Source organism: Leuresthes tenuis, unplaced genomic scaffold, assembly GCF_036924035.1.
Source record: "Leuresthes tenuis unplaced genomic scaffold, fLeuTen1.0.hap1 SCAF_2, whole genome shotgun sequence".
Taxonomy (NCBI): Eukaryota; Metazoa; Chordata; class Actinopteri; order Atheriniformes; family Atherinopsidae; genus Leuresthes; species Leuresthes tenuis.
The window spans coordinates 387,501-395,000 of record NW_027325356.1 but is presented as its reverse complement, the minus strand read 5'-3'; the positions used below and the strand labels follow the sequence as shown (position 1 = coordinate 395,000).

Sequence of the window (7,500 nt, the reverse complement as noted above, 5' to 3'; positions counted from 1 at the left end):
TTCTTTGCTTCGGATGAACCGGGTCACAGGAACCAGGCACTAAACCCCTCCCTGAACACTGAGCACAGCAGCCAGCTGACAGAAGAAGGCCGATTCTGGCTGTGGACGTCCTGGCGGCGTTTGGTCCGGCTGAGGAGCTTCGTGAGGGCATCTGCTGTCATGGCAACACAGCTTACAGCTGACCGGGTTTGAGCTTTTAGAGGTTCTGCACGGCCCGATCCGAAGCAGGGCGGCGAGGGTTCGGTCCGGTGGCCCATAAACCTCTGACAGAGTCGCTCAGACCGGCCAGAACCGTCTGCAACCCAGACCAGAACCAGGAGTCCTGCAGAACCGTCTGCAACCCAGACCAGAACCAGGAGTCCTGCAGAACTGTCTGCAACCCAGACCAGAACCAGGAGTCCTGCAGGATCTGAGCCCTCCTTCAGCTGGGTCCTTATATTAGATCGTTGACCCGGTCCTGGTTCTGGTTCTTCCCATGCTTCCCTACCTTTCCTTCCTTTTTTCCTTCCTTCTCTCTATAGTTTTCTTTTGCTTGTCTTCATCCTATTTCTTTTCTTCTTCTTTCCCCCACGCCTGTTCTTCCCCTTTTCCATCCCACCTCTCAGTTCTTCAGAGCCAGTTTTATGGAAGTAGTCCGTCGGCGCCGAGGAGTTCTCCTTCAGTCCCTTTGTGTCTCTGATGTTGTTCCAGACGTAATTAAATGAACTTTTTGTTCCACAGGAACATTTGTTGAGGCTGATTATCTGAACCCTGGTTATTGCAGACCTCTGTTTCGTGACCTCTGATCACAGTTGGACCACATTCTCTGCGTCCCTCGGTGATGAAGCAACGCCGACCTTCGCCGTGCCGCCATCTTGTGTTTACACAGGAAAATCAAAACACCAGTTCTGAAAAATGCTGCTCAGAAAGGGACCACCAGCGGAGGCGTCAGTCAGCCTGTGTTCACAGAACTGAAAGCTTTCAACGGGGAGTATTTTTAACCCGAGAACAAGCTGAGGCCCGCTGGTGGGTCCAAACCCACAAAGGAAAACAAACAGCTGAAACTGAAGGGTTGGTTCCAAAGTTTCCAAACACTGTCTGCTGTTGAGCTGCAGCAGAACAGCAGGAACAGCTCCTTCAGAAAGAAACTGGGTCATAAGGTTATCAGAGGAGATCAGACAGTTCTGAAGGTTCTGAAGGTTCTGAGGACTCGAACCACAGTGAATGAAACCAGATCTGAATATGTTTCCCATTTCATGATGATGTCATAATGACTGCTGGCTCTTTTCTTCTTCTGTAGTATCTTGCTTTAACTCTTAACCTTACCGGGGTTCTGAACCGGGCCTCCTCCCAAACACAGATGTGTGTTTTTGACCTCATGTCTCGTCTATCTTTGCACAGATCAGCGTTTGTTTCTTCCTCTGAGGGGCCCCTCGCAGTCTGGGCCCTATTATGTAACCCTGCTCCCCCTCAGAACCGGATCAGAGATGGAGTGGCTGCGTGTTGAGCAGCGATCCTGAACCGCTGACCTTGATGAATCTGGTCTGTCTACAGCTGAACTCCTCACCCTGAGGGTGTAGATGAAGAATGTGGTGCCGTGTGTGGTCTAAAGGGAACCGCCGGTCCCGACCACGAGAACCGCCGGTCCCGACCACGAGAACCGCCGGTCCCGACCACGAGAACCGCCGGTCCCGACCACGAGAACCGCCGGTCCCGACCATGAGAACCGAGCTCTTCTAAACTCTGCAAACTTGTGATTAAAGTGACTTCTATCAGTGACCTCGGGTTGATTTGGCTGAAGAAGAAGAGGCGTGAAGCAGCTCGCCTTACCGGAGCAGAATGAAATCAGAGGTTATCAGCTCTGACAATAATGATATTGAATCATTTCCGCTCTCTGTCAGATGATCCCACACTGCTTCAATAATGTTGAGGTCCGGGCTCTGGGGAGGATTCATCCCTCCATAAGACCTGTTGCCACTGATTTTCAGTCCACTTCTTGTGTCATTTGGCACAGCTTAGCCTTTTCTCCCTGTTTCCCTTCCTTAAGAACGGCTTCTTGACACTTTGACAGACCTTCAGAAAGCCTGGAGAGCATTTTAAAAGATTACATGGAAATCAAAAAGAAATTAGGTCTGTGGGAGGACTGAATGAGCTGTTAGATGAAGTACTGCAGCTCTGTGGAAACACACTTATCAGACTCCTGACAACAACCCTGAGCTGAAACACTCCCTGCAGCTCTCACGCTGCAGGCTTTCAGTGCGACCGCTTTCAGTGCGACCGCTTTCAGTGCGACCGCTTTCAGTGCGACCGCTTTCAGTGCGACCGCTTTCAGTGCGACCGCTTTCAGTTCGACTGCTTTCAGTTCGACTGCTTCGACTGCTTTCAGTGCGACTGCTTCGACTGCTTTCAGTTCGACTGCTTTCAGTGCGACTGCTTCGACTGCTTTCAGTGCGACTGCTTCGACTGCTTTCAGTGCGACTGCTTCGACTGCTTTCAGTTCGACTGCTTTCAGTGCGACTGCTTCGACTGCTTTCAGTGCGACTGCTTCGACTGCTTTCAGTTCGACTGCTTTCAGTGCGACTGCTTTGACTGCTTTCAGTTCGACTGCTTTCAGTGCGACTGCTTTCAGTGCGACTGCTTCGACTGCTTTCAGTGCGACTGCTTCGACTGCTTTCAGTGCGACTGCTTCGACTGCTTCGACTGCTTTCAGTGTGACTGCTTTCAGTGCGACTGCTTCGACTGCTTTCAGTGCGACTGCTTTCAGTGCGACTGCTTTCAGTGCGACTGCTTTCAGTGCGACTGCTTCGACTGCTTCGACTGCTTTCAGTGCGACTGCTTTCAGTGCGACTGCTTTCAGTGCGACCGCTTTCAGTGCGACCGCTTTCAGTGCGACTGCTTTCAGTGCGACTGCTTTCAGTTCGACTGCTTTCAGTGCGACTGCTTTCAGTGCGACTGCTTTCAGTGCGACTGCTTCGACTGCTTCGACTGCTTTCAGTGCGACTGCTTTCAGTGCGACTGCTTTCAGTGCGACCGCTTTCAGTGCGACTGCTTTCAGTGCGACTGCTTTCAGTTCGACTGCTTTCAGTTCGACTGCTTTCAGTGCGACTGCTTCGACTTCTTTCAGTTCGACTGCTTTCAGTGCGACTGCTTCGACTGCTTTCAGTTCGACTGCTTTCAGTGCGACTGCTTCGACTGCTTTCAGTGCGACTGCTTCGACTGCTTTCAGTGCGACTGCTTCGACTGCTTTCAGTTCGACTGCTTTCAGTGCGACTGCTTCGACTGCTTTCAGTGCGACTGCTTCGACTGCTTTCAGTTCGACTGCTTTCAGTGCGACTGCTTTCAGTGCGACTGCTTCGACTGCTTTCAGTTCGACTGCTTTCAGTGCGACTGCTTTCAGTGCGACTGCTTCGACTGCTTTCAGTGCGACTGCTTCGACTGCTTTCAGTGCGACTGCTTCGACTGCTTTCAGTGCGACTGCTTTCAGTGCGACTGCTTCGACTGCTTTCAGTGCGACTGCTTCGACTGCTTTCAGTGCGACTGCTTCGACTGCTTTCAGTGCGACTGCTTTCAGTGCGACTGCTTTCAGTGCGACTGCTTCGACTGCTTTCAGTTCGACTGCTTTCAGTGCGACTGCTTCGACTGCTTTCAGTTCGACTGCTTTCAGTTCGACTGCTTCGACTGCTTTCAGTGCGACCGCTTTCAGTGCGACCGCTTTCAGTGCGACTGCTTTCAGTGCGACCGCTTTCAGTTCGACTGCTTTCAGTGTGACTGCTTCGACTGCTTTCAGTGCGACTGCTTCGACTGCTTTCAGTTCGACTGCTTCGACTGCTTTCAGTGCGACTGCTTCGACTGCTTTCAGTGCGACTGCTTCGACTGCTTTCAGTGCGACTGCTTTCAGTGCGACTGCTTCGACTGCTTTCAGTGCGACCGCTTTCAGTTCGACTGCTTTCAGTGTGACTGCTTCGACTGCTTTCAGTTCGACTGCTTCGACTGCTTTCAGTTCGACTGCTTCGACTGCTTTCAGTTCGACTGCTTCGACTGCTTTCAGTGCGACTGCTTCGACTGCTTTCAGTGCGACTGCTTCGACTGCTTTCAGTGCGACTGCTTCGACTGCTTTCAGTTCGACTGCTTTCAGTGCGACTGCTTCGACTGCTTTCAGTGCGACTGCTTCGACTGCTTTCAGTGCGACTGCTTCGACTGCTTTCAGTGCGACTGCTTCGACTGCTTTCAGTTCGACTGCTTTCAGTGCGACTGCTTCGACTGCTTTCAGTGCGACTGCTTCGACTGCTTTCAGTGCGACTGCTTTCAGTGCGACTGCTTTCAGTGCGACTGCTTCGACTGCTTTCAGTGCGACTGCTTCGACTGCTTTCAGTTCGACTGCTTTCAGTTCGACTGCTTCGACTGCTTTCAGTGCGACCGCTTTCAGTGCGACCGCTTTCAGTGCGACCGCTTTCAGTGCGACCGCTTTCAGTTCGACTGCTTTCAGTTCGACTGCTTTCAGTGCGACCGCTTTCAGTTCGACTGCTTCGACTGCTTTCAGTGCGACTGCTTCGACTGCTTTCAGTTCGACTGCTTCGACTGCTTTCAGTGCGACTGCTTCGACTGCTTTCAGTGCGACTGCTTCGACTGCTTTCAGTGCGACTGCTTCGACTGCTTTCAGTGCGACCGCTTTCAGTTCGACTGCTTCGACTGCTTTCAGTGCGACTGCTTCGACTGCTTTCAGTTCGACTGCTTCGACTGCTTTCAGTGCGACTGCTTCGACTGCTTTCAGTGCGACTGCTTCGACTGCTTTCAGTGTGACTGCTTCGACTGCTTTCAGTTCGACTGCTTCGACTGCTTTCAGTTCGACTGCTTCGACTGCTTTCAGTGCGACTGCTTCGACTGCTTTCAGTGCGACTGCTTCGACTGCTTTCAGTGCGACTGCTTCGACTGCTTTCAGTGCGACTGCTTCGACTGCTTTCAGTGCGACCGCTTCGACTGCTTTCAGTTCGACCGCTTCGACTGCTTTCAGTGCGACCGCTTCGACTGCTTTCAGTGCGACCGCTTCGACTGCTTTCAGTGCGACTGCTTCGACTGCTTTCAGTGCGACTGCTTCGACTGCTTTCAGTTCGACTGCTTCGACTGCTTTCAGTGCGACTGCTTCGACTGCTTTCAGTGCGACTGCTTTCAGTGCGACTGCTTCGACTGCTTTCAGTTCGACTGCTTTCAGTGAGACTGCTTCGACTGCTTTCAGTTCGACTGCTTTCAGTGCGACTGCTTTCAGTGCGACTGCTTCGACTGCTTTCAGTGCGACTGCTTCGACTGCTTTCAGTGCGACTGCTTCGACTGCTTTCAGTGCGACTGCTTTCAGTGCGACTGCTTCGACTGCTTTCAGTGCGACTGCTTTCAGTGCGACTGCTTCGACTGCTTTCAGTGCGACCGCTTTCAGTGCGACTGCTTCGACTGCTTTCAGTTCGACTGCTTTCAGTTCGACTGCTTTCAGTTCGACTGCTTTCAGTGCGACTGCTTTCAGTTCGACTGCTTTCAGTGCGACCGCTTTCAGTGCGACTGCTTCGACTGCTTTCAGTGCGACTGCTTTCAGTGCGACTGCTTCGACTGCTTTCAGTGCGACTGCTTCGACTGCTTTCAGTTCGACTGCTTCGACTGCTTTCAGTGCGACTGCTTTCAGTGCGACTGCTTCGACTGCTTTCAGTTCGACTGCTTTCAGTGCGACTGCTTCGACTGCTTTCAGTTCGACTGCTTTCAGTGCGACTGCTTTCAGTGCGACTGCTTCGACTGCTTTCAGTGCGACTGCTTCGACTGCTTTCAGTGCGACTGCTTCGACTGCTTTCAGTGCGACTGCTTTCAGTGCGACTGCTTCGACTGCTTTCAGTGCGACTGCTTCGACTGCTTTCAGTGCGACTGCTTTCAGTGCGACTGCTTCGACTGCTTTCAGTGCGACCGCTTTCAGTGCGACTGCTTCGACTGCTTTCAGTTCGACTGCTTTCAGTTCGACTGCTTTCAGTTCGACTGCTTTCAGTGCGACTGCTTTCAGTGCGACCGCTTTCAGTGCGACTGCTTTCAGTTCGACTGCTTCGACTGCTTTCAGTTCGACTGCTTTCAGTTCGACTGCTTTCAGTTCGACTGCTTCGACTGCTTTCAGTGCGACTGCTTCGACTGCTTTCAGTGCGACTGCTTCGACTGCTTTCAGTGCGACTGCTTCGACTGCTTTCAGTGCGACTGCTTCGACTGCTTTCAGTTCGACTGCTTCGACTGCTTTCAGTTCGACTGCTTTCAGTGCGACTGCTTTCAGTGCGACTGCTTTCAGTTCGACTGCTTTCAGTTCGACTGCTTCGACTGCTTTCAGTGCGACTGCTTCGACTGCTTTCAGTTCGACTGCTTCGACTGCTTTCAGTTCGACTGCTTCGACTGCTTCGACTGCTTTCAGTGCGACTGCTTCGACTGCTTTCAGTTCGACTGCTTCGACTGCTTTCAGTTCGACTGCTTTCAGTGCGACTGCTTTCAGTTCGACTGCTTTCAGTTCGACTGCTTTCAGTGCGACTGCTTTCAGTTCGACTGCTTCGACTGCTTTCAGTTCGACTGCTTTCAGTTCGACTGCTTTCAGTGCGACTGCTTTCAGTTCGACTGCTTTCAGTTCGACTGCTTCGACTGCTTTCAGTGCGACTGCTTTCAGTTCGACTGCTTTCAGTGCGACTGCTTTCAGTTCGACTGCTTTCAGTGCGACTGCTTTCAGTTCGACTGCTTCGACTGCTTTCAGTGCGACTGCTTCGACTGCTTTCAGTTCGACTGCTTCGACTGCTTTCAGTGCGACTGCTTTCAGTGCGACTGCTTTCAGTGCGACTGCTTTCAGTTCGACTGCTTTCAGTTCGACTGCTTTCAGTGCGACCGCTTTCAGTTCGACTGCTTTCAGTTCGACTGCTTCGACTGCTTTCAGTTCGACTGCTTTCAGTTCGACTGCTTTCAGTTCGACTGCTTTCAGTTCGACTGCTTTCAGTTCGACTGCTTCGACTGCTTTCAGTGCGACTGCTTTCAGTTCGACTGCTTTCAGTGCGACTGCTTTCAGTGCGACTGCTTTCAGTTCGACTGCTTTCAGTTCGACTGCTTTCAGTGCGACTGCTTTCAGTTCGACTGCTTCGACTGCTTTCAGTTCGACTGCTTTCAGTGCGACTGCTTTCAGTTCGACTGCTTTCAGTGCGACTGCTTTCAGTTCGACTGCTTTCAGTTCGACTGCTTCGACTGCTTTCAGTGCGACTGCTTTCAGTGCGACTGCTTTCAGTGCGACTGCTTTCAGTGCGACAGCTTTCAGTGCGACAGCTTTCAGTGCGACCGCTTTCAGTGCGACTGCTTCGACTGCTTTCAGTTCGACTGCTTTCAGTTCGACTGCTTTCAGTTCGACTGCTTTCAGTGCGACTGCTTTCAGTTCGACTGCTTCGACTGCTTTCAGTTCGACTGCTTTCAGTGCGACTGCTTTCAGTTCGACTGCTTCGACTGCTTTCAGTGCGACTGCTTTCAGTTCGACTG

The 7,500-nt window shown here is 52.0% G+C and overlaps 1 protein-coding gene across 1 annotated transcript in view; it reads left to right on the top strand.

Annotated features, from left to right (window-relative positions):
• hsd11b2 (hydroxysteroid (11-beta) dehydrogenase 2) overlaps positions 1-7,500 on the top strand; it is a 25,143-nt gene that overhangs the window by 4,367 nt on the left and 13,276 nt on the right. The window lies entirely within an intron of this gene.